This window comes from Myotis daubentonii, chromosome 1 (genome assembly GCF_963259705.1).
Source record: "Myotis daubentonii chromosome 1, mMyoDau2.1, whole genome shotgun sequence".
In the NCBI taxonomy this organism is placed as follows: Eukaryota; Metazoa; Chordata; class Mammalia; order Chiroptera; family Vespertilionidae; genus Myotis; species Myotis daubentonii.
This window is the reverse complement of record NC_081840.1, coordinates 46,132,552-46,158,477: the sequence shown is the minus strand read 5'-3', so window position 1 is coordinate 46,158,477 and position 25,926 is coordinate 46,132,552. Positions and strand designations below refer to the sequence as shown.

General features: G+C 41.7%; 1 protein-coding gene and 1 non-coding gene across 6 annotated transcripts in view; one reads left to right on the top strand and one right to left on the bottom strand.

Annotated features, from left to right (window-relative positions):
* The window catches only part of ZNF609 (zinc finger protein 609), a 247,543-nt gene that overhangs the window by 57,273 nt on the left and 164,344 nt on the right, over nucleotides 1-25,926 (top strand). The gene's annotated exons all lie outside the window — the stretch shown is intronic.
* Nucleotides 16,830-16,936, bottom strand: LOC132224160 (U6 spliceosomal RNA). Its single transcript, XR_009450610.1, has one exon. It is a non-coding gene; the product is annotated as a U6 spliceosomal RNA (small nuclear RNA).

Below are 25,926 nucleotides of genomic sequence, written 5' to 3'. Positions count from 1 at the left end.
AAAATTGGCAGGGACTTCGAGACTGGTGTCTAAAACTACTCTGACATTGGCAATATCAGGTGTAGCCATTCCCCAAAGAAACCTTCATTAATACTGTAAACCTTATAAATCTTTTTGACAGGAAAGAAATGGAAAGAGATGCTGGCTGGATATATTTTAATTTATATTCTCTTAAAGTATGCATTCTATACTGATACATTATTTTGTAAATTATCTTTTTATTTAACATGGACTCTCCATCTAATAGGGGAAGGGGAGCTTCCATCAGAATAATTACTCTAGCAGTCTGTGAATAATCTTTGGAACTATCGTCTGCACTATGATTTGAAAAAATCAAATCAAGATTGACTACTTTGTCCAAGAGACTGACTTAAGAATTTAAGTAGATCTGGGAAAATCTTTCATGTTATTAACTTAAATTTCATATGAATAGAGGTTGAGAAATGATGTCTGATAGCCTAAGTTGTGGGTAGAATTTTACTTATCAGATGGCTTCAATGTTCCTGCCTTTTCTTATTTATTGTCAAAAAGTAGAAAATAACTGTTTCCAGAACTTATTAAGGAGTGATAGTTGAAGAATATTTTGGGAAGAGGCGAGCTAAATACATGGGGATTTTTTTCTTTTACCTCATACAAGTTTTTAAAAATTAAGATATTCATATTTCCTTTTTATAAGTGTACAGTTCAGTGATTTTATAGTATATTCACAGAATTGTGCAACCATCACCATTATTTATTTCAGACTATTTTCACTACTCCCAAAAGAAGCCTGTGGATCTATTAGCAGACACGCGTGCGCGCCACTTGCTATTGTCTTTTTTTGTTGTGGTGGGGTTTTTTTCTCCATTTTTTTATAACCTAGTGAGTGTAACGTGGTATGTCATTGTGGTTTTGATTTGTATTGCTTTAATGACTAATGATTCTGAGCATCTTTTCATCTGTTCATTGACTATTTATCTTCTTTGGAGATATGTCTATTTAAATTCTTTGCCCATATTTGAATTGGGTTGTCTTTTTTTAAAAGATTTTTTATTGACTTTTTTAGAGAGAAAGGGAGGAATGGAGGGAGAGAGAGAGATAAAAAAACATCCATGTGAGAGCAAAACATTGATAGCTTGCCTCCTGCACATCCCCTACTGGGGATCAAGCCAGTAACCCTGCCACGTGTCCTGACCAGGAATCAAACCGGCAGTCTTTCAGTGTATTAGATGAGGTCCAACCCACTGACCCACACAGCCAAGTGTAAGAGTATAAATTCTGGATACTACTCTCTTAACAGATATATGATTGGCAAGTATTTTCTCCCATTTGTGTGGATTGTCTTTTCACTTTCTTGATAGTATCCTTTGAAGCACAAAAGTTTTAAATGTTGTTGAAGCCTGATTTATCTATTTTTTCCTTTAGTTGCTGTGCTTTTGGTGACATATCTTAAAAAACCATTGCCTAAACCAAGGTCATGAAGATTTACATCTATGCTTCCTTCTGAGAGTTGTATGGTTTTAGCCCTTATGTTTAGATCTTTGCTCAATTTTGAGTTAATTTTGTACATGGTGTGAGGTAGGGATCCATTTATTCTTTTACATGTGAATATCCAGTTTCCCAGTGCCACTTGTTGAAAGACTGTTCTTTCCCCCTTGAATTGTCTTGACATCCTTATAGAAAATCAGTTTCTAGAAATGTACAGGTTTTTGTCTGGGCTCTGAGTTATGTTCCACTGATGTACATAGCTGTCCTTATGCCAGTATTATTGTCTTGATTATTATAGCTTTGTAGTAAGTTTGAAATCAGGAATTGCGAGTCTTCCAACTTGCTTTTCTTTTAAAGATAGGTTTGATTATTCTGAGTCTATTATATTTTCATAGGAATTTTAGGGTCAACTTGTCAATTTCTCCAAAAAAAATCTGTTAAAATCTTAACAGTTTTAAGTTTTTCAACTCATGTACATGGGTTCTCTTTCCATTTATGTAGGTATTTAATTTCATTCAATGTTGTTTTGTCATTTTCAGAGTACAGGTCTTACACTTCTTTTATTAAATTTGTTCTTAAGTATTTTATTCTTTTAGATGTTATTTTAAGTAGAATTGTTTTCTCAATTTTACATTTGGGTTATTTATTGCTGTGCATAAAAATATAATTGATTTATATATATTGATCTTTATCATGCATCTTTGCTGAACTCATTTATAAGCTCTAATAGTTTTTATGAGCATTCTTTGGGATTTTCTATGTACAAGATCACGACATCTGCGAATAGAGATACTTTTACTTTCCTTCCAATACAGATGTCTTTTTTTCTCTTGCCTAATTGTAGCCTTCAGTACAGTGTTAAATGGAAATGGCAAGAACAGACAGACATCTTTGGCTTGTTCCTGATTTTAGAAGAAAACGTTCAGTCTTTTACTTTTAAGTATGAAGTTAACATTGTTTTGTTTTTGTTTTTCAGAGATGCCCTTTATTAATGTGGAGTTTTGAAGGGAACACTTCTACTCCCGTTTGAGATTTAAGAGTCTTTTAATTATTTTTCATAACAAGATTGTGTGTGTGTGTGTGTGTGTGTGTGTGTGTGTGAGAGAGAGAGAGAGAGAGAGAGAGAGAGAGAGAGAGAGAGATAGGGAGAGAGAGAGAGGGAGGGGGTTGGAGAAACTTGTGAATGTAAAGCATACAAGATACAGAGCACCTGGATATTAGTGTTCATTCTATCACTTTAACTGTCTAACCTTGGACATTTTGTGCCTCCATTCATGTGTTCTGTTCGTCATATATTTATTAAACATTCGATTTGCTAGGTATTTGAAGATACAGGGGTAAAAGCACTGAGATCTTTGTCCTCAGATATCAGTTTGCACTCTATATCAACAACCTCATTTTTAAAAAATCTGTGAAGATTGAGGTGTTGGGCATATTTTGATTTGTGAGCATGTGTTAAAGGCCTTGCTTATTTTCGGAGTTCAGTATGGTCTCAGTATTAATACTGGTCTTATTATGTAGATATCATGGTGCTACCTATGTGTCAAACTCTTATACACTTATCTCCTTTTTTTCAAAATACTGTTCATCATAGCAGTGACTCCCAAATCTTTGTCCTCTACTCTGACCTCTTTCCTAAGTTTGACCATGGTTTCCAGCTGCCTAATAGATTTCCTTGCTCAGTTGTTCTAGATCTACTTCAGACTTACAAGGTCTATAATAAAATTATGATTTATCTATAAAGCCCAGCTCTCTCCATGCATTCTCATTTTTATTAGTGGGAATATTTTTCCATTTGCCCAAACTAGAAACTTCTGAGTCATTCTTGACACCTTTTTCTCACTGCTCACATCTAGTGTATCACAAAGGCCCTTTGAGAGACTGTCTCCTACATATTTCTTGTTACCTACCCCCATCTCTTGTACTTATTGCCACTTCCTTTGTTCGGACCCTCATCATTTTTTACTTGGACCAAACTCTTCTCTCACCCCCTTTCTTTCCCTGTGGTAAAATAATTGTCATTCAGGATCCAGCTTAAATGTCACTTCCTCTTTATAGCATATTCTTGTTAGCCAATTCTTCGAACTTCCAGGTGAAATTAAACATCATTCTACAGTCTTGTGCCTCTTAATGATAGGGATATGTTGAGAGAAACACACTGTAGGCAATTTCACCATTGTGCAAACATCACAGACTGTACTTACACAAACCTAGATGGTATAGCCTACCACATGCCTAGGTTACATAGTATAGCCTATTGCTCCTAGGCTACAAGCCTGTACAGCATGTTACTATGCAAAACAAGCATAATAGAAAATTATACAATCAAGGGACATGTTAAACACAAGTTGTATGAGGCTGCTGCTGTCATAACATGGCATACTTTGAAGCAAACTTTTTTTTTTATATAAGTAGAAAGATTCTATTCTAAGATAATGACAAAAGTATAGTATGGTATGGAACAAAACTAGTAACAGTTGTTTATTATCATTATCAACTATTATACTACTAGAGGCCCGGTGCACAAAAATTTGTGCACTTGGGTGGGTCCCTCAGCCTGGCCTGTGCTCTCTTGCAGTCTGGAGCCCCTCGGGGGCCCCTTCCCCTGGCTGCTGGCACCAGTTTTCCTCCGGTGCTTGGAACCCAGGCCTTCACTCTTTGCCGGGAGGGGCCGGCGTGGCAGGCCCCAGGGGCATGGCAGAGGCCGGCGCGGCGGGCTTCCCTCTTTGCTCTTCGTTTGCCACACTGGCCTTTGCTCGCTGCTCCTGCCCGGGGCCAGCGGCTTTGCTCCATTGCTTGGCGCCTGCGTATGCACATTAACCACCATCTTACTTGCCAATTAATTTGCATATCGCCTTGATTAGCCAATGGGAAGCGTAGCGAAGGTACAGTCAATTACCCTTTTGTCTTTTATTAGATTAGATACACACTTATATGTGCATAGTAGAATTGTTTACATCAGCATCACCACAAACACGTGAGTAATGAGTTGCACTACCATCTTATGGTGGGTTTAACATCACTAGTGATAGGAATTTTTCAGCACCATTGTAATCTTTTAAAAAAATATATTTTATTGATTTTTTTACAGAGAGGAAGGGAGAGGGATAGACAGAGAAACACCGATCAGCTGCCTCCTGTACACTCCCCACTGGGGATGTGCCTGCAACCAAGGTACATGCCTTTGTCTGGAATCGAACCTGGGACCCTTGAGTCCGCAGGCCGACGCTCTGTCCACTGAGCCAAACCATTTAGGGCACCATCGTAATCGTATGAGACCACCGTTGTATATGCAGTCTGTCATTGACTGAAACATCATTCTGCGGTATTTGTATTAATGCTATGAAAATATTGAATATTGTATAGCTATTAATAGCATAAGTTGTAGAATCATACAGACTTGAGTTTGAATTCTGGCTCTTAATAGCTATATGACCTTGAGCACTTTAGCCTTTCTAAGCCTCAGTTCCCTCATCTTAAAGTAAAGCTAATAACTTCTTCATAGAGCAGAAGTGAAGATTAAGTGCAATTATGAAAGTAATAATTATAATAATCATGGCCACAATATATTGAACATTTATTATTTGCTAAGCACTGAGCTAAATGTAATATTTGATACATATTGCCTATGTAAAACAGCTTAGTGCCTGATGTATAGTAAACATTCAGTTAAGAAAAGCTAGTATTTTTTGTTGTTGTTTTTTCATCTGGGCTGAGCATTTTAAGGCAAAAACTATGTCTCATCTTTGTGATTGACAGTATGGTATATCATCAATAAACAGTTGCTGAGTGTGAATTTATTTAGTGCGATTTGACGAAATGCTAGGAGTTCTTAAAAATAATATTCCCTGCTAAGTTGACTGCAGTTCCTTTGGGATTTGAAGGTTTTGCGTTTCCTATTCAAGTACACATACCCCTGGAGAGAGATAATACTTGTAGTTTTATCAACATCTATCCTATGGGAATTGGTTCTTTACCACCTGCTTTCTAACCTGAGAAAAACCTTACTGGATGAGACTGGGCTGGAAAGAAAGGGGAGAGGAAGAAACCAGAGCACACAGTATTATGGGAACAAAATTACTATTTCTCATTTTCCTTAGATTTACTTTTTTTCCTAACTTGTAATGGACATCACACTACCTAATATACATAGGTAGCATTTGGTAACCTTGGCTCTGCTGTAGAGCCATATGGTTAGATCATGTAAAATTGAGTTATTTCTGTTACTTGAAAATCTGAATAAGCTTATTTAGCACTTTGTGATATGGGTATGACAGAGGCCCGATGTACGAAAATTCATGCAAGAGTAGGCCTTCCTTCCTCTAGCTGCTGGCACCGGCTTCCCTCTGGTACCGGGAACCCGGGCTGCTTCCCTCTGGCCCCAGCTTCATCTGGAAGGACGTCTGGCCTAATTAGCATATTACCCTTTTATTATTATAGATGGCAGACTCATTCCCTCTATAGACAGTTACTAGCTTTATATTGAGTATTGAGAGAGAGTATTTTAGACCTGGTCCCTAATTTTGGTCAGCTGTCTTATAAATAAACTAGAGGCCCGGTGCACAAAAATTTGTGCACTTGAGGGGGAGGGAGGGGCCCTCAGCCCGGCCTTTGCCCTCTCGCAGTCTGGGACCCCTCGGGAGATAACGACCTGCTGGCTTAGGCCTGCTCCCTGGTGGCAGAGGGCAGGCCCAATCCCTAGGTGCAGCCCCTGGTCAGGCTCAGAGCAGGGCCGATTGGGGAGTTGGGGCACTGCCCCCTGTCATGCACAGAGCAGGGCGGATCGGGAGGTTGCTATGCCACCCTCAGTCACGCTAAGGATAGGGCCGATTGGAGGGTTGGGGCACCGACCCCTGTCACACTCAAGGCAGGGTCGATGGGGAGGTTGTGGCGCCACCCCCTGTCACGCACAGAGCAGGGCCCATCAGGGGGTTGGGGCTCCGTATCCTGTCACACACAGAGCAGGGTCGATCAGGAGGATGGGGAGCTCCCCCCTTTCACGCACAGAGCAGGGCCCATCAGGGGCTTGGGGAGCTCCCCCCTGTCACGCACAGAGCAGGGCCCATCCAGGGTTGGGGGAGCTCCCCCCGTCACTCACAGAGTAGGGCTGATAGGGGAGTTGGGGCACCGCCCCCTGTCACACACAGAGCAGGGCGGGTCAGGGGGTTGGGGCGCCACATCCTGTCACACTCAGGGCAGGGCTGATGGGGAGGTTATGGCTCTACCCCATCACACACAGAGCAGGGCCCGTGGGGGGCGGTTGGGGAACCGCCCTCTATCACCCACAGAGCAGGGATTATTAGGGGTTTGGGGAGCCGCCACTCTCACACTCAGGGCAGGGCCGATGGGGAGGTTATGGCTCTACCCCGTCACACACAGAGTAGGGCCCATGGGGTGGGGGGGTTGGGGCGCTGCACCCTGTCACACACAGAGCCGCAGGACGATCAGGGGGTTTGGGCGCTGCCTCCTGTCATGCTGATCCCGGTGCCAGGAGGCCTTGCGGCTCCACTGATCCTGGTGCTGGGAGGCATATTACCCTTTTACTATATAGGATAGAGGCCTGGTGCACTGGTGAGGGCCGGCTGGTTTGCCCTGAAGGGTGTCCTGGATCAGGGTGGGGGTCCCCACTGCGGTGCCTGGCCAGCCTGGATGAGGGGATGATGGCTGTTTGCAGCTGGTCATACCCCTGCAGGGTGGGGGTCCCCACTGGGGTGGCTGGCCAGTCTGGGTGAGGGGCTGAGGGCTGTTTTCAGGCTGGCGGGTGACTGAAGCTCCCAACCGCTCCTTTTTTTCTTTTTTTTTCTTTTTTTATTCTGGGCCAGCTTTAGCTCTGAGGCTTGACTCCAGCTCTTAGGCCTCCGCTGCTGAAAGCAGGTATCTGGTTTGTTTGGGTTCTATAATCGAAACACTGTTTCAACTCCAGCTCTGAGATCCCGGCCAGCTGAAAGCAGGTTTCTGGGGTTTTGCTTAGCTTCTATATTTGTAACAATGTTTCAAACTGCAAGCTCAGAGGCTGGCAGCGGCAGGTGGGGAACGTTGGAGTCCTCCGTCACTGAAGCAAGCAAGCCTCATGTTCACTTCAAGCTGCCTGGCTGCCGGCCGCCACCTTGGCTGGCCGTTAATTTGCATATCGCCCTGATTAGCCAATGGGAAGGGTAGCGGACGTACGGCTAATTATCATGTTTCTCTTTTATTAGATAGGATATCAGCTATTATTACCCTGTGAACTGTCAGGATTATTGACCACAAGATGGGGTGATAAACCTGAAATCACTGAAAAGGCTACACAGATATAATACAATACAATTCCAGACTTTAATACATGACTTTGGAAAACTCATTTAACTTTCTGGACCTCAGTTTTCTTATCTCTGAGTATTTTCAAGTCCCTGTCTGTCCTAAAATTCTGGGGAGCTTTATTCTGTCAGAGGATATTTTTTTCCATTGCTTTTCAAAGAGAGTGGAAGGGACGGGGGAAGGAGAGAGAAACATCATTGTGAGAGTGACACATCGATTGGTTGCCTCCTGTACAAGCCGTGACCGGGGCAGGGAGCCAACCAGAAACCCAGGTACTTGCCTTTGACTGGAAATGGAATCTGTGACCTTTTGGTACTCAGGCCGATCTCTAACCACTGAGAACACCAGTCAGGGCTATCTCTCTTACTTACTTGTGTCTCTTGCTTCCATAAGTCTCAACACACCAGCCATAGTTACTTTTTTAAAACTTGTCAAATCATTCTCATTCTTTTTCCCAGAACCCTCCATCAACCCTTCATTTCATTCAGAGAATAAGGCAATGGCCTATACCAGTGGTCGGCAAACCGCGGCTCGCAAGCCACATGTGGCTCTTTGGCCCCTTGAGTGTGACTCTTCCACAAAATACCACGTGCGGGCGCACATGTACAGTGCGATTGAAACTTCGTGGCCCATGCGCAGAAGTCGGTTTTTGGAAAGGAGATAGACGAAACAAGTATACAGGATGAGTGTGGTTGGGAGAGTGGGAAGGGGTCGACCTCAGCGACCTCAATCAGATTGAGGACGTTTTAAGCAAAGGCCAGCTTAGGAGTACCCTAATTAAGTTAATAACAATGTACCTACCAGTATAGTTTAAGTTTAAAAAATTCGGCTCTCAAAAGAAATTTCAGTCGTTGTACTGTTGATATTTGGCTCTGTTGACTAATGAGTTTGCTGACTACTGGCCTATATGGCCCTTCATGACCTGTACTTCTCCCTGCTATACTTTTGTGGCCTTATCTCTTATTCTCCCCCTCTCAATTGTCTCCAGCCATACTGGACTCTGCTATTTCTTGATCATCTCAGCCATGTTCCTCTTGTTTTAGGGATTATACAGTGAAGATTCCAGCTTCTAAACAGCATTGTCAACTCCCTCATCACCAAGTTTTTTTACTCAAATGTCACCCTATTTTGAATTTGCAACTGCTTCTGCACTGCTCCCCCCCCCCCACTTCTTTACCCTGCCTCGTTATTTTTTCTTCAAAGCACTAATCTTCTAATTTACTAAGTGTGTACTTAAGTATTACGTTTATTATTTATTGTCTAACTATCTGCTACAATGTAAGTTCTAACAGGGGAAAAATTTTTTGGTTTGTTCACCCTTATTTCCCAAGCACTTTTAATAGTACCTAGTTCATTAAATATTTGTTAACACATTGATGGGCTGTGGTGAATACTAATCTCGGTTTTAGCTGATATGATCCTCAGTTGACTCATTTATGAAATGCTGGTTTTGATACATATCTTTTTTTTTTTTTTTCATGACCATTTATTCCTCCATACCCTCTTCCACATCTGTATATTTTATGTTAGAGGTTTTCCTCAGATACCTGGTAGTGCTTGGTCATCTCTCATTTTAAACATCTTTAAGATGGGACACTGAAAGATTGATTGGAAGCTCTGAATGCATCAGCAGATGTATGTATGGTGAACTTCACAGTTGCGATGGTTGTTAATTTGGTGAAACCTACATGTCAGTATCTTTAATTTTTTTTTAATCCTTACCTGAGGATATTTTTCCCATTGCCTTTTTTCTTTCTTTCAGAAAGAGTAGAAAGGAGGGAGAGGGAGAGAAAGGGCAGGGTGGGGGAGAGAGAGAGAGGGAGAGAGAGAACCCACAACCAAGGTACATGCCCTTGACTGGGCATCAAACCCACAACTTGCAGATCAATGCTCTAATCCAGCGGTTCTCAACCTGTGGGTTGCGACCCCTTTGGGGGTTGAACGACCCTTTCACAGGGGTCACCTAAGACCATCGGAAAACACATATATAATTACATATTGTTTTTGTGATTAATCACTATGCTTTAATTATGTTTAATTTGTAACAATGAAATTGGGGGTCACCACAACATGAGGAACTGTATTAAAGGGTCATGGTATTAGGAAGGTTGAGAACCACTGTAGTCTAATCACTTAGCAACACCAGCCAGGGCATGTCAGTAACTTTTAAGTCTTTCCTCATGGGTTTACCTTATTCCTTAGAAAGCCTCTTCTAATTCTGGAAGATAAAGACTGACTGCCAGCTTTCTTTGTGCCAAATGAAGAAAAAAAATACAGAGGACTTAGGGTTTTGGCCTTCAGTATTCAGTATGCTTAAGTCCACATTTAATCCCTTATTTTAGGTATGGTCCTCATGCCCTTTCCTATGCCTAGAGCACCCTAGTCCAGAGATTCTCTATTTAACCCTCTCCAGAAAATAAACTTCTATAGTCTCTTGAGTTAGGGACGGCATCTGAGTGAGAAAAGGGATTTAAGGATATAATTGCTTTTTAAACAGCTTTTGATCAGTGTTATTAATACTAAATCTTTAGGCCCTGACAGGCGTCACTCAGTGGTTAGAGTGTCAGCCTATGTACCGAAGGGTCTTGGGTTCAGTTCTCTGTCTCGGTTTGCTTCCTGCCCCCCACCATCCCCTGTGGGGAAGGTAACCAGTCAATGTGTCTCTCACATCGATGTTTCTCTCTCTCTCCCCCTCTTTCCCCACTCCCCCTCTCCCCTCTCTCTCTCTCTCTCTTTCCCCCTCTCCCTCCCCTGCTCCCTTACTTCCACTCCCTCTGAAAAAGCTATGCGGAAAAGAATATCCTTAGGACAGGATTAAAATACTAAACCATCAGTCTCACCACCTTGACTTATCTGGTGCTACCAGTTCCTGAGTTCTTGGGGAGAAGATTCTGTGGTGTTGATTGGTATATATAGTAGGAAGTTTTCCCTATTGGAAGTGTAGTATTCAGCATTCTTATGTTTGCTTAGTCAGTTGCCATTCTTTTTTTTTTTTTTAGTAGGCTGAGGGACAGCTGCTTTTTTTTTTTTTAATACATTTTATTGATTTTTTTACAGAGAGGAAGGGAGAGGGATAGAGTGTTAGAAACATTGACGCGAGAGAAACATCGATCAGCCGCCTCCTGCACACTCCCTACTGGGTATGTGCCCGCAACCAAGGTACATGCCCTTGACTCGAATCAAACCTGGGACCCTTGAGTCCCTAGGCCGACACTCTATCCACTGAGCCAAACCGTCTAGGGCCAGTTACCATTCTTTAATTTGCTTTCTAGATTCTGAAATGTTATTGTTGTCTCTTCTTCTTTCCTTCCTTGTGAATTTGTCTTTTAGAAAATCCTGTATTATAGTATTAGTGTGGTTTTGTCTACTTTATTTATTTATTTTAAATATATTATTGATTTCAGAGAGGAAGGGAGAGGGGAAGAGAGATAAAAACATCAATGATGAGAGAGAATCATTGGTTGGCTGCCTCCTGCATGCCCCGTACTGGGGATAGAGCCCACAACCCAGGCATGTGCCCTTGACTGAAATCGAACCTGGGACCCTTCAGTCCACAGGCTGACACTATCCACTGAACCAAACCAGCTAGGGCATTGTCTACTTTATTTATTACAACTATTTTGTTGTCTGTCCTTTGTCTTTTGTTTAAATTGGCATTTTTATTGAGGTAGTTGTAGAGTCACATGCACTTGTAAGAAATAATACAGAGAAACCAAGATGACGGCATAGGTAATCACCAGAGATTGCTGCCTCACACAGTCACTTCAAAAATACAACTAAAAGATGGAACGGACATCATCCAGAACCACAGGAAGGCTGGCTGAGTGGAAATTCCACAACTAGAAGGAAAGAGAAAAGCATACTGAGACTCAGAGGAGGCCATGTGCAGAAGTGAAATACTAAGGTGCGGAGGTGCACGCGGAACGGGCTGGCAGCTGAGGGCGCGGTTATCTGTTTCAATCCGGAGGGAGTCTCAGGCTCTGAGCTCCAGTTCCGGGCGAGTCTCTAGGGACCCAGACTCAACGGGAGAAGCAGGACTGTCTGGCATCGGTTGGAACTCGAGGGCAGCTTTCTTTCCGAGGTTTGCAGCGGTTGCTGGGACACTGAGAGGCAGAGCCTCTGGGGACAGGACTGAGAGCAGCCATAACTGCTCGCTCCACCCGCCCTGTAGATCCCCTGGCACCCGCCCCGCCCAAGCCCTGCACAGCGGCATTTGCGGGATAGCCTCAGGCAAAGGCTAGATTAGCACCTCCCTAGAGGACAGAAGTTCTCCCACTGCAGACACAGCTGATTCTCACAGTCAGTTGGCCTGGAGGTCAAATCCCTCCCAGTGTTACCTACAACAGTCAAGGCTTAGCTACAACAAGACTGCGCACAAAGACCACAGGGGGTGCACCAAGAGTGTCTACCTCAGGTAATTGGGTCACTTAGCACAGAAAGCCACTCTGTCAACACAGCGAAGCATAAAAAATGCCGAGACAAAGAAACAGGACACAAATGACAGAACTGGAGGAAAGCAGGCTGCTGGATATAAATTAAAAACCACACTTTTGAGTTCTTTCAAGAGTCTTCTAGAGACTGCCGATAAACTTAATGAGATGTACAAGAAATCTAATGAGACCCTCAATGTTATGATAAAGGACAAACTAGAAATTAAGCATACACTGACTGAAATAAAGAATATTATACAGATCCCATCAGCAGACCAGAGGAGCGCAAGAATCAAGTCAAAGATTTGAAATGCGAAGAAGCAAAAAACACCCAACCGGAAAAGCAAAATGAAAAAAGAATCCGAAAATACGAAGATAGTGTAAGGAGCCTCTGGGACAGCTTCAAGCGTACCAACATCAGAATTATAGGGGTGCCAGAAGATGAGAGAGACCAAGATATTGAAAACCTATTTGAAGAAATAATGACAGAAAACTTCCCCTACCTGCTGAAAGAAATAGACTTACAAGTCCAGGAAGCACAGAAAACCCCAAACAAGAGGAATCCAAAGAGGCCACACCAAGACACATCATAATTAAAATGCCAAGAGCAAAAGACAAAGAGAGAATCTTAAAAGCAGCAAGAGAAAGAGACTCAGTTACCTACAAGGGAATACCCATACGACTGTCAGCTGATTTCTCAACAGAAATGATGCAGGCCAGAAGGGAGTGACAAGAAATAGTCAAAGTGATGAATGCCAAGAACCTACAACCAAGATTACTTTATCCAGCAAAGCTATCATTCAGAATTGGAGGTCAGATAAAGAGCTTCACAGATAAGGAAAAGCTAAAGGAGTTTGTCACCACCAAACCAGTATTATATGAAATGCTGAAAGGTATCCTTTAAGAAGAGGAAGAAGAAGAAAAAGGTAAAGATACAAATTATGAACAACAGATACGCATCTATCAACAAGTGAATCTAAGAATCAAGTGAATAATCTGATGAACAGAATGAACTGTTGATTATAGTAGAATCAGGGACATAGAAAGGGAATGGACTGACTATTCTTTGGGGGGAAGGGGTGTGGGAGATGCGGGAAGAGACTGGAGAAAAATCGTGCACCTATTGATGACAGTGGGTGGGGAGTGAGGGCGGAGGGTGGAGTGGGAACTGGGAGGAGGGGAGTTATGGGGGGAAAAAGAGGAAAAAATTTAATAATCTGAACAATAAACATTTAATTTTAAAAAAAATAATAATACAAAGATCCCTGTACTCTTTATTCAGTCTTCCCCCGATGGTAACCTGTGAAACTATAGTATAACATCAAAACCAGAATATTGACATTGATACAATCCACCAATCTCATTCATATTTGTCCAGTTGTGTGTGGGTGTGAAGTTCTCTACAATCTTATCACGTGTATTCACCACCACTGTCAAGATTCTGAACCATTCCATCACCACAGGGATCCCTGATGATGTCCTTTTATACTATAGCCACATCCCTCTCTTTATAACACCTCCCCCCCCCCCCCCATGAATTCCAGGCAACCACTAATCTGTTCTCTATTTCTAAAATTTTGTTATATCAAAAATATTACACAAATGAATTGTATAGTATGTAAGTAACCACTTAAAACTGGCTTTTTTTAGTCAGCATAATTCTGTGGTGATTTAACCAGGTTGTTGCATGTATTTTATTGCAGAGTTTCTATGGCATGGGTGTGTATGTACCACAGTTTGTTAAACAAATCACCTGTTGAAGGACATTTGGGTTATTTTCAGTTTTATGCTATTATGAAAAAAATTGCTATGAACTTTCATATACAAGTTTTATGCAAATGTAAGTTTTCATTTCTCTGGGATAAATGCCCAAGAGTACAATTGCTGGATCATATGGTAATTGTTTGTTGAGTGTTTTACGAAACTGCCAAATAATTTTCCAGAGTGGCTGTACTATTTTATATACCAGCAATGCATGTCAATCCATTTTCTTTGCATCCTTGCCAGTATTTAGTGTTATCTCTATTTTTTTTTTAATTTTAGACATTTTGACATGTGTATAGTGATCTCATTGTCATTTTAATTTGCATTTCCCTAATGACTAACCTTTGTGAAGATCTTTTCATGAACTTGTTTGTTGTTTGTCATCTGTATATCTTCTTTAGTGAAATGTCTCCGAATGTCTTTTACCCGTTTTCTAATTGTTTGTTTACTGTTGTTTTTAGAGTTCTTTATATATTCTAGATCTAGTCCCTTATAAGATATTTATGTTTTACGTTTAAGCCAGTGTTCCTTTTTTTTTTTCTTTCTCAGAGGCCAGTCCATTTTGAGTGAAATTTTATAGAAGGTGTAAAGTTTAAGTTGTGGCTCATTTTGTGTGTGTGTGCCTATGGATATCCCAATTGCTTCAGCATCGTTTGTTGAAAAAAACATCCTTTTTCCACTGAATTGCTTTTGCACCTTTGTCAAAATCATTTGACCATACTTGTACATATCTATTTCTGGGCTCTGCTCTGTTCCATTGACCCATGTGTCTATCTCTCTGCCAGTACTACATTATCTTGATTGCTGTAGCTATTTAATAAACCTTAATATAGGATAGAGTGATTCCTCCTATTTTATTTCTTTGTCAAAATAATTTTAGTTATTCTTAGGTCAGTGCCTTTCTATATAAATTTTAGAATTACTTATCTGTATCTACAAAACAATCTTTCTAGGGATTTGATAGGAATTGGATTATTGGGAGAACTCGCATCATTTTTTTAATTTTTTTTAGTTTACTTACATGATTTTAGTCTCCCTCCCCCCATTCTGGACTGTAAAGCTCTTTTTAAATTAAAGGATAGTTGACATACTATATATTATACTATACCATACCGTACCATATTATATTATATTATAGTGACTTGACGTTTATGTACTTTACAAAGTGATCACCAGGAAAAAGTTCAGTATCCATCTGTCACCATACAAAGGTATTTTGATATTATTGACTACTAGAGGCCCAGTGCACGGATTCATGCACCGGTGGGGTTCCTCGGCCTGGCCTGTATGGATCAGTGGACCTCCACGCCACCGCAGCCTGGCTTACTTGCCTGCTCGTCAGGCTCCAGCCCACTGTTCACATCGATCCCGCATAGCACGAAGCAGTGCACAATGTGGCAGGCAGCTGGGAAGGAGTCCGAGCCTGGGCTGGGCCCCACTGCGCCTGCTGATGCTGCTACAGTGCGCAGGGGGAGTGTCCGCAGGAGAGGATCGCGTTACCACCGCAGCTGCACTCGCCAGCCGTGAGCCCGCCCACCTGTCAGCTGAGCGGTGCTCCCACTGTAGGAGCGCACTGACCACTAGGGGCAGCTCCTGCATTGAGCGTCTTCCCTCTGGTGGTCAGTGCACGTCATAGCTACCGACCGGTCTTTCCAGTTGTCTGGTTGTAACGTTCCCTTAGGCTTTTATATATACAGACTAGAGGCCCGGTGCACAAAAATTTGTGCACTTGGGGGAGGGGGGTGCTCCTCAGCCTGGCCTGTGCTCTCTCAGTCTCGGACCCCTCAGGGGATGACCACCTGCTGGCTTAGGTCCGCTCCCCGGGGGATTGGGCCTAAGATGGCAATCAGACATCCCTCTTGCAGCCCGGCAGCCCTAGGGGGATGTCCACTTGCCAGCGGGGAGCAGGTCTAAACTGCAGTCGGACATCCTTAGCGCTGCTGAGGAGGTAGGAGAGGCTCCCACCACCATCGCTGTACTGGCAGCCATCAGCCTGGCTTGTGGCTGAGCAGAGCTCCTCCCATGTGAGAGCGTCCTGACCACCAGGGGGCAGCTCCTGCATTGAGCGTCTGCCCCCTGGTCGTCAGTATGTGTCATAGTGACCAGTCATTCCCAGTCCTTCTGCTGTTAGGGTCAGTTTGCATATTACCCTTTTACTATATAGGATAGAGGCCTGGTGCACTGGTGAGGGCCGGCTGGTTTGCCCTGAAGGGTGTCCCGGATCAGGGTGGGGGTCCCCACTGGGGTGCCTGGCCAGCCTGGATGAGGGGATGATGGCTGTTTGCAGCTGGTCACACCCCTTTCAGGGTAGGGGTCCCCACTGGGGTGGCTGGCCAGTCTGGGTGAGGGGCTGAGGGCTGTTTTCAGGCTGGCGGGTGACTGAAGCTCCCAACCTCTCCTTTTTTTCTTTTTTTTTTTTTATTCTGGGATTTATTTACCTTCTATGGCTGTCACTGAAGCTGAGAGCCGGCTTTAGCTCTGAGGCTTGGCTCCAGCTCTGAGACCTCGGCTGCTGAAAGCAGGTTTCTGGGATTTGTTTGGGTTCCATAATTGAAACTCTGTTGCATCTCCAGCTCTGAAGGCTGAAAGCAGGTTTCTGGGGATTGTTAAGCTTCTATAATTGCAACATTGTTTCTTAGAGTGCAAGCTCAGAGGCCGGCAGCGGCAGGCGGGGACCTTGGCTTCCTCCATCACTGGAGCAAGCAAGCCTCCTGTTTGCTTCAGCTGCCTGGCTGCCGGCCGCCATCTTGGTTGGCAGTTAATTTGCATATCTCGCTGATTAGCCAATGGGAAGGGTAGTGAAGTTATGGTTAATTACCATGTTTCTCTATTATTAGATAGGATATTCCCTTTGCTGTAGTTTATATCCCCAAAAATATGGAACACTTTGTGAATTTGCATGTCATTCTGTACAGGTGCCATGCTAATAAATCTTCTCTGTATTCCAATTTTAGTATATGTGCTGCTGAAGCGAGCAGTATCTCTTATTTAGTCTTATAAAAGTTTGTATTTAATGCAATTTGTTGAGGTATTTTTTTTATCACCCCTGAATTTCATGTCTAATTAAAAAAGAACTTCCTCACGCCAAGATTATAAGAATCTTAACCTGTATATTTTTTACTCTAATATTTTGGTTTTAAGTTTAGTTTTTAAAAACCATTTGGTATTTATTTTACTGTGCTGTAGGAACTTAATTCTTTAAAAAATCCAATTGGAGAGTCAGCTGCCCTCTCATCATTTATTGAATATTCTTCCAAATTTTTAATTGACTTTAGATGCCATCTTTATCATAATCTTAATTGTTATATATTTTTGGGTCTGTTGCTGGGCTTTCTTGTCAGTCCAGTTATCTGTTATATCTTTATATCATACTATTAATGATCTGTTGTGGGCCTATGAGATATTATAATGTCTAGGAGGAGACATAGCATGATAAAACTAAGTTAAGAGCTTAACTCAAGGGTTTGATTAGTTGAATGCTAGCTCTGCCATTTATCAGTTAGATAACTTAGTGGGAATTATTTAAATTCTCTAGACCTCAGTATTGTCTGTAAAATAAGGATTATAATATTTCATATAATATAGGGTTATTGTGAGAATTAAATGCATTAATATATGTAAAGCTCCCTTAATGCTACGTATTTTCATAGGTGCCATGTAAGAGTTAAGCTATTGCAACAGGGCAAAGTTGTCCTTGTATTCCTTCTTTCTAGACTAGCTTGTTAGCCCTGGCTGGCATGATACAGTGGTTAGAGTGTTGGCACATACACCGAAGGGTCTAAGGATCGATTCCTGGTCAAGGACACTGGGTTGCAGATTTGATCCCTGGCCCCCATCAGGGCTCATTCGGGAGGCTCTTTCTCTCTCTCCCTCTCTCTCTTTCTCTCTCTCTCTCTCTCTCTCTCAGCCCCCATCCAGGCTCATTTAGGAGTCTCTTCCTCTCTCTCTCTCTCTCTCTCTCTCTCTCTCTCTCTCTCTCTCTCTCTCTCTCTGCCTCCCACCCCCCGTGTGTGTGAGGTCGCCTCTGACTCCCCCACCCTCCTTCCACTCTCTCTAAAAAGCAATGGAAAAAATATCCTCAGGTAAAATTTTTTAAAAAAAGTTTTATTCTTCCCAAAGTCCAATTCAGCTACTCATTGTAATTACATTGACTTTTAGTATTTAAGTTGAGGGAGAAATGGTCTTTATAATAATGTAATAAACTGTTGCATTATTCTATACTAGTATAATAAAAGGCTAATAGGCAAATCGACCGAATGGCGGAACGACCAGTCGCTATGACACACACTGACCACCAGGGGGCAGGTGCTCAATGCAGGAGCTGCCCCCTGGTGATCAGTGCACTCCCACAGCGGGAGTGCCACTCAGCCAGAAGCAAGGCTCACAGACTGATGGGCGCAGCACCAGTGGCGGGAGCCTTTCCCGCGTCCGTGGCAGCGCTAAGGTTGCCCGACTGCCAGCTTAGGCCTGCTCCCCATAGGCTTAAGCTGTCAGTCGGACATTCCCCGGGGGCTCCCAGACTGTGAGAGGGTGCAGGCCAGGCTGAGGACACACACACCCCCGAGTACACAAATTTCGTGCACCGGGCCTCCAGTAATTATATAATACAGTATTGGCTTGGCACCTAAGAACATGGTATATCTGTATCTCTTCATTAACTCAAGTCTAGGGCCTTGTGTCAGTTCTGGACTTAATAGATGGACATATTGTTTTCTGTTCTCATCTGATCCAAAACACAAAAAAGAAATATTGGAATCTACAAGTGTGACAGTAGTGCCTCATTTTTATCCCTAGAATAACAGCAATAGAAAAACATGTTGCCATAGACCACATCATTAGATGTTGTATATATAGGTGTCTGCACTTATGTTGGTTATTTAAGAAGGTCTTCTCAGTGCTGTCTCACATTTCACCCTAAAGTGCATGAGTATATAAATGAATAAAGAAAAGTTGAAGTCATGATAACCTTTGGAACAGTAATAATAAAACTCAGAATATATGTGAGTGTGTAAATGGATATTGAATGAATATATTTAAATGAAATGTGCAAATGCAGTGGTTCTTAGAATTTGGCCATTGGTGTTTTCCTAAGGGACCTCCTCCACCCACCCCACCCCCAGCCCTCCTACCAGAGCCTTGCTTTAGGAGAGAATGTCTGTATACTCAGTTTTTTCAGTCATTATCCTCTTTTTCTCCTCAGTCTGTCTTAACATCTGCCTGTGAACTCTAGCTAGAATTTTTGTATTTTTATTTTTTTTAAGGTATGTTTTGTTTTGAGAGAGACATCAACTTGTTGTTGCACATATTTACACATTCATTGGTTGCTTTTTAAAAAAATTGATTTCAGAGAGAGGAAGTTAGAGGGAGAGAGAGAAACATCTATGATGAGAGAGAATCACTGATTGGCTGCCTCCTGCACGCCCTCAGCTGGGGATCAAGACCGCAACCTGGGCATGTGCCCTGACTGGGAATCGAACCATGACCTCCTGGTTCATGGGTTAATGTTCAACCACTGAGCCACACTGGCTGCACATTAGTTGCTTCTTGTATGTGCCCTAATTGGGGATCGAACCTATAACCTTGGCCTATTAGGATGACACTCTAACCAACTGAGCTACCCGGTCTGGGCTAGACATTTTGTATTTTTAGATTGTTTACTCAAGCCTGCATATATCAATTAACTGCTTCAAGAAAATTGCAAATACGGTGAAAGACTCTGACTCCAGTGAGGGCTGTAGCAGACTCATATACACATGTACTTAAACTATGCTTGTTCCTGTTTTCCTGATTTTTCTCCCAGAATTGTTTAGGTTTGATAGGTAGTTATGTTTTTATTAGAAGGGATGAATTAGGGATGAAAAACAAAATAACTGTATTTTGACAAAGAAGTGTTGAGCAAATAGATAGATCATTAGAGATGCTAATCAAAATACAGCTATATAGGTGTACTATTCTTCTGATTTTTGTGTATGTCTGGAATTTTTAATAACATTTTGGGGTTACAGCAATACATATAAGTAAATAAAGGCAATAATTATTAATTATGTCGAATATGTAGTTTTAAAAAGAAATTTTAGTACTCTAGTTATAAGCTCACAGCTTGATGAATTTTCACAATTTGAACACACCCATATAACCAGCACCCAGATCAAGAAACAGAACACTAGTAGCTCCTGGAAACTTCCCTGTGCTGCCTTCTAGTCACAGCTCCCTAAGGCTAGCCACTATGCTAACTCCTAATAGCATACGTTAGTTTTGCCTGTTTTTAATTTTCATATATACTTTTGAGGCTATGAGAGCCATAAACATAATTGCATATAGTTGTAGTTTGCTCACTCTAATTGCTTTATAGTAGTCCATTATGTGAATACACTACAATTTATTTAACCATCCTGTTGAATATCTGAGCATTTATACTTTTAGATCACCTCTTACCCATTTATTTTTTAAGTATTGTAGGGGTTGTGGACATTTTCTGAAATATACTGCTGAGGAAATCTGAAAATTTTTATCAGTTCTCAACTTTAGAAATTCTATAATGCTGAATATACACCTTTTAATTTAAAAACTTATCTATCCACATATTTTCCAAACCCATTACCTCAGTTACCCATTACCTCAGTTAGCTTTTGCTACATAAAAAGCATTCCAACTTAATGGCTTAAAACAAGTTATTTACTTAGCTTTTTAATTTTTATTCTGAGGATTAGCAGTTTAGGCTGGATTCTGCTATGGGGTTCTGATAATCTGTGCCAGACTTGGCTTACCTGGTTGGGACAACTGAGCCACCTTCTCCATGTGGTTTTTCATTCTCTAGCAGGCTACATAAGGGTTAGGATTAACAACAAAAAATAAAGATACCTTTGTCAGATATGATTTGTTTTGGGATCTAGTGATTTCCAACAGTTCACTACCTGTAACCTGGAATTGTGTTGTTACACTTTTTTTTTTTATAGACGATTTTTAAGAACAGTTTTATATTTACAGAAAATTGGAAACAATTGTAGGACAGATTTCTTATATATCCCACATCCATATTCCCCCGTTATTAACATTTTACTAATTAGTATGGTACATTTGTTACTATTACTGAACCAATATTAAGATGTTATTATTAACCAGCTTCCATACTTTATTCAGATTTCCTTATTTTTTGCCAGATATTCTTTTCTGTTCTAGGATTCCATCCAGAAAACCACATTACATTTAGTTATATCTCCTGAGACTCCTCTTAACTTGTGACAGTGTTTCAGATTTTCCTTGTATTTTGTGTATGTGTTTTTTAAAATTTTTTGTTTATTGATTTGAGAGAGAGAGAGAGAGAGAGAGAGAGAGAGAGAGAGAGAGAGAGGAGAGAGATACATCGATTTGTTGTTCCACATATGTATGCATTCATTGGTTGATTCTTTTTTTAAATTAAATCTTTATTGTTCAGGTTATTACAGTTGTTCCTCTTTTTTCCCCCCATAGCTCCCCTCCACCCGGATCCCACCCCACCCTCTGCCCTTATCCCCCCTCCCCCACTGTCCTCATCCATAGGTGTACGATTTTTGTCCAGTCTCTTCCCGCACCCCCCACACTCCTTTCCCCCTCAAGAATAGTCAATCCATTCCCTTTCTATGCCCCTGATTCTATTATATTCACCAGTTTATTCTGTTCATCAGATTATTTATTCACTTGATTTTTAGATTCACTTGTTGATAGATGTGTATTTGTTGTTCATAATTTGTATCTTTACCCTTTTCTTCTTCTTCCTCTTCTTAAAGGATACCTTTCAGCATTTCATATAATACTGGTTTGGTGGTGACAAACTCCTTTAGCTTTTCCTTATCTGTGAAGCTCTTTATCTGTCCTTCAGTTCTGAATGATAGCTTTGCTGGGTAAAGTAATCTTGGTTGTGGGTTCTTGCTATTCATCAGTTTGACTATTTCTTGTCACTCCCTTCTGGCCTGCATAATTTCTGTTGAGAAATCAGCTGACAGTCGTATGGTTACTCCCTTGTAGGTAACTGACTGTCTTTCTCTTGCTGCTTTTAAGATTCTCTCTTTGTCTTTTGCTCTTGGCATTTTAATTATGATGTGTCTTGGTGTGGTCCTCTTTGGGTTCCTTTTGTTTGGGGTTCTCTGCGCTTCCTGGACTTGTAAGTCTATTTCTTTCACCAGGTAGGGGAAGTTTTCTGTCATTATTTCCTCAAATAGGTTTTCAATATCTTGCTCTCTCTCTTCTTCTGGCACCCCCATAATTCGGATGTTGGTACGCTTGAAGCTGTCCCAGAGGCTCCTTACACTATGTTCATATTTTTGGATTCTTTTTTCTTTTTGTTTTTCTGGTTGAGTGTTTTTTGCTTCTTCGTATTTCAAATCTTTGACTTGATTCTTGAGACCCTCTGGTCTGCTGTTGGGAGTCTGTATAATATTCTTTATTTCAGTCAGTGTATGCTTAATTTCTAGTTGGTCCTTTTTCATAACCTTGAGGGTCTCACTAGATTTCTTGAGGATCTCATTAAGTTTATCAGCAGTTTCTAGAAAATTCTTGAAAAACCTCAAAAGTGTGGTTTTGAAATCTATATCCAGTAGTATGCTTTCCTCCATTTCTGTCATTTGTGACCTGTTTCTTTGTCTCTGCATTTTTTATGCTTCCCTGTGTTGATAGAGTGGCTTTCTGTGCTAGGTGTCCTATAGGGCCCAGTGGCTCAGCCTCCCCACTTACCTGAGGTGGACACTCTTGGTGCACCCCTTTGTGGGCTTTGTGCACAGTCTTGTTGTAGTTAAGCCTTGATTGTTGTAGGTATCACTGGGAGGAATTGACCTCCAGGCCAATTGGCTGTGAGAATCAGCTGTGTCTACAGTGGGAGAACTTCTGTGCTGGAGACACCCTTCTGGTGCAAGACTTGCTTCAGTGGGGCTTTGGTGCTCACTGAGTCTGCCCCCTGAGTGTGTCCCTTATGGATCTGAGGAGTTGTGAACTGGATGGTCCCACTCTGACCCCTGGGTACACTGGCTCTTGGATCTCTAAGGAAGTGCTAATTTATCCTCTGTCTGAGGCTACCCAACAGGAACTATGGAGAGATCTGCAGATTCCTCTTCTTTGTTTGGGATTTGGAGGTGCCCAGATGAGGCCCAGCTGTGAAGCAGTGCAAGCAGCTGTGGGGCCTTGGGCCTTCTTTTGGAAGGTCTGAGTCTCTCTGACCCAGCTGCAGTTTGTTAGGTAGTTTTCAGATTGCAAAGGGCCAGGCCTTTCATATGCAAAAGCCTCTGCACACAGCTTGGGTGGGGCAGGGTCTCAGTGAATCCACAGGGCAGAGCAAACAGCTATGGCTGATTCTCAGTCCTGCCCTGAGAGGCCCCTGGTCTCAGTGTCCCAGTAATCGCTGCAAGCACCTCTGAGAGAAAGCCGCCCTCGAGTTCCGACAGATGCCAGACAGTCCAGTTTCTCCCCGTATGAGTCCGGGTCCCCAGAGACTCACCCGGAACTGGAGTTCAGAGCAGTCTGGAGCTTGAGACTCCCTCCCAATTGAAAAAGACAACTGCGTCCTCAGTTCCCAGCCCTTTTCACGTGCGTCTCCGTACCTCTGCACTTTACTTCCACACCTCCTCTGAGTCTCAGTGTGCTTTTCTCTTTCCTTCTAGTTGTAGAATTTCCACTCAGCCAGCCTTCCTGTGGTTCTGGATGATGTCTGTTTTGTCTTTTAGTTGTATTTTTGAAGTAGTTTTGCGAGGCAGCAATTTCTGGTGTTTACCTATGCCGCCATCTTGGTTTCTTTTCCATTGGTTGATTTTTATAGATGACCTGACCAGGGATTGAACCCACAACCTTGGAGTAACGGGCCAGTACTTTACCCAGATTTTCCTTGTTTTTGAAGACGTTGACAGTTTTGAGGTGTTGTGGTCAGATATTTTGTAGAATATCCCTCAGTTGGTATTTATCTCATGTTTCTCTCCTATTAGACTATAGTTAACAAGTTTGGGTAGAAGAATCACAGAGGTAAAATAACATTTTCACCCATTACATCAAAGGTATATACTATTTACATCATGTATTATTGTTGATGTTGGGCTTGATCATCTGGCTAAAATAGTACTAGCCAGGTTTTTAAACTGTCAAGTTACTCTTTCACCCTCTTTCCATACCTTACTTTATGGAGGGAAGTCATTATGCATAGGTCACACTGAAGGAGTGAGGAGTTAAGTCCTCTTTGAATCAGAGTATCTACATAAATTATTTGGAATTCTTCTGCATAGGTGATTCTGTTATTTTTTTTAATAACTCAATTTATGGTGATAAGGAAGGTGGCAAGCTGCAAGGTGTTTGAGAGAACTCCCCAGCTCCAAGGGTCTTTCTTGTCCCTAGGTTCTTGTTTTTCTAGATAAAGTCCTGTTAGGTGCTCTAAGTAAACACTATTGGGTTGTGATTTATTGGTCTAGATTGTTTTTGTTTCACCGCCTTTTGTTGCCTAGACTTTCTTAAAAATTATGTTAGTGAGCCTCTGAAAAACACTAAGAGCTTTGTCTATGTACCTGTGTAAAAAAAAAAAAAAAAAAAGTACCTAGGGCTCTGATGGTTTATGAACAGTCAGCTTCAGTTTTAAGGAAGGAGGAGGAGGTTTTCTGACTACATACAGCCACATTGCACATTGAAAGAAAATATTTGTTATACTCATACTGCTTTGGGATCCAAAGACCAAGCCCCACTGAATTAAATAAAAGAAGGTATATCTTCACTTTAAAAAAATAAAAATAAAAAAGTATGTAAGCCCAGCCAGTGTGGCTCAGTGGTTGAGCATTGACCTATGAACCAGGAGATCACAGTTTGATTCTCGGTCAGGGCACATGCCCAGGTTGCAGGCTTGATCCCCAGTGTGGGGCATGCAGGAGGCAGCCGACCAATGATTCTCTCTCATCCATGATGTTTCTATCTCTCTCTCTCCCTTCCTGTCAGAAATCAATAAAAATTTAAAAATCTTTTAAAAAGTATTTAATTGTTTTTAAAAATTATTATACAGTAACATCGACTTACTGGATGGGGATGGTACAGTTTTATAAATTTCAAGTCATGTTTCATGTAGTTATCACCAACATTAGGATATATAAATCACTCCAAAAAATCTTTTTATTATTACACCCACCTCTTACCTCTGGCAACTACTGTCCTACATCTTTATAGTGTTTTTTTTAAATGTTAGATAAATGAAACCATCTATGCCTTTTGAGGTTGACTTCTTTCACCTAATTTAAAACTTCCACATATTTGCTTTTTTAAATTTGTCATACATTTTTCTTTATCCCATACAACCTGAATTGAACATTAACACCTTTCAGATGATTGCACAGTCACAATAAGCTTTCTAATTATAATAAAGTTGATAAAGTATCTTAAAGACTTTTTTCCCCAGGTATGAAGTGAGTTACTGTGGGCTTCTAGTAGTCAGGTCTCAGTTTTAATGGATCTTGGTTCTGCTCCTTTAATAAATGTCTGCAAATGCTTTGAATGATGGAAAAAATATGAGATGTATTTCCAAAAAGGAGGTCTTGTACCTTCCCTGCTTAATTATATCCCTGAAATCTGTGATGATCTTACTTTATAAGCCACACGTCTTCTCGGAGAATAAAGGAAAAATTATGTAGTATTTTTCCTGCATTTTTCTTTTGCAATGTACTTAATAATATGTTCAAGTCCTACAGCAACAGGTTTTGATGTGAGTTCTTTGATTTCTTTCTCCAATTCCTTCTACTCTTTAGGGAGCCTGATAGTTAAGTATTCTCTCCACCTTAGATTTACCAGTTCCAGAAGTAGCTGGTGAAGCCACTCCTTCTTGACCAGGATCCTCTTTGGCCACCAGCCCACCATGGCCCCGAGGTTCGCATCTCGGTGCACAGTGGCTATAGCCACCATGGGTTGCTGCAACCTCTGCTCAGGCAACTGTAGCTGCCTCTGATGTAGTCTCCATTGCAGGTCAAAGGTTGGCTCC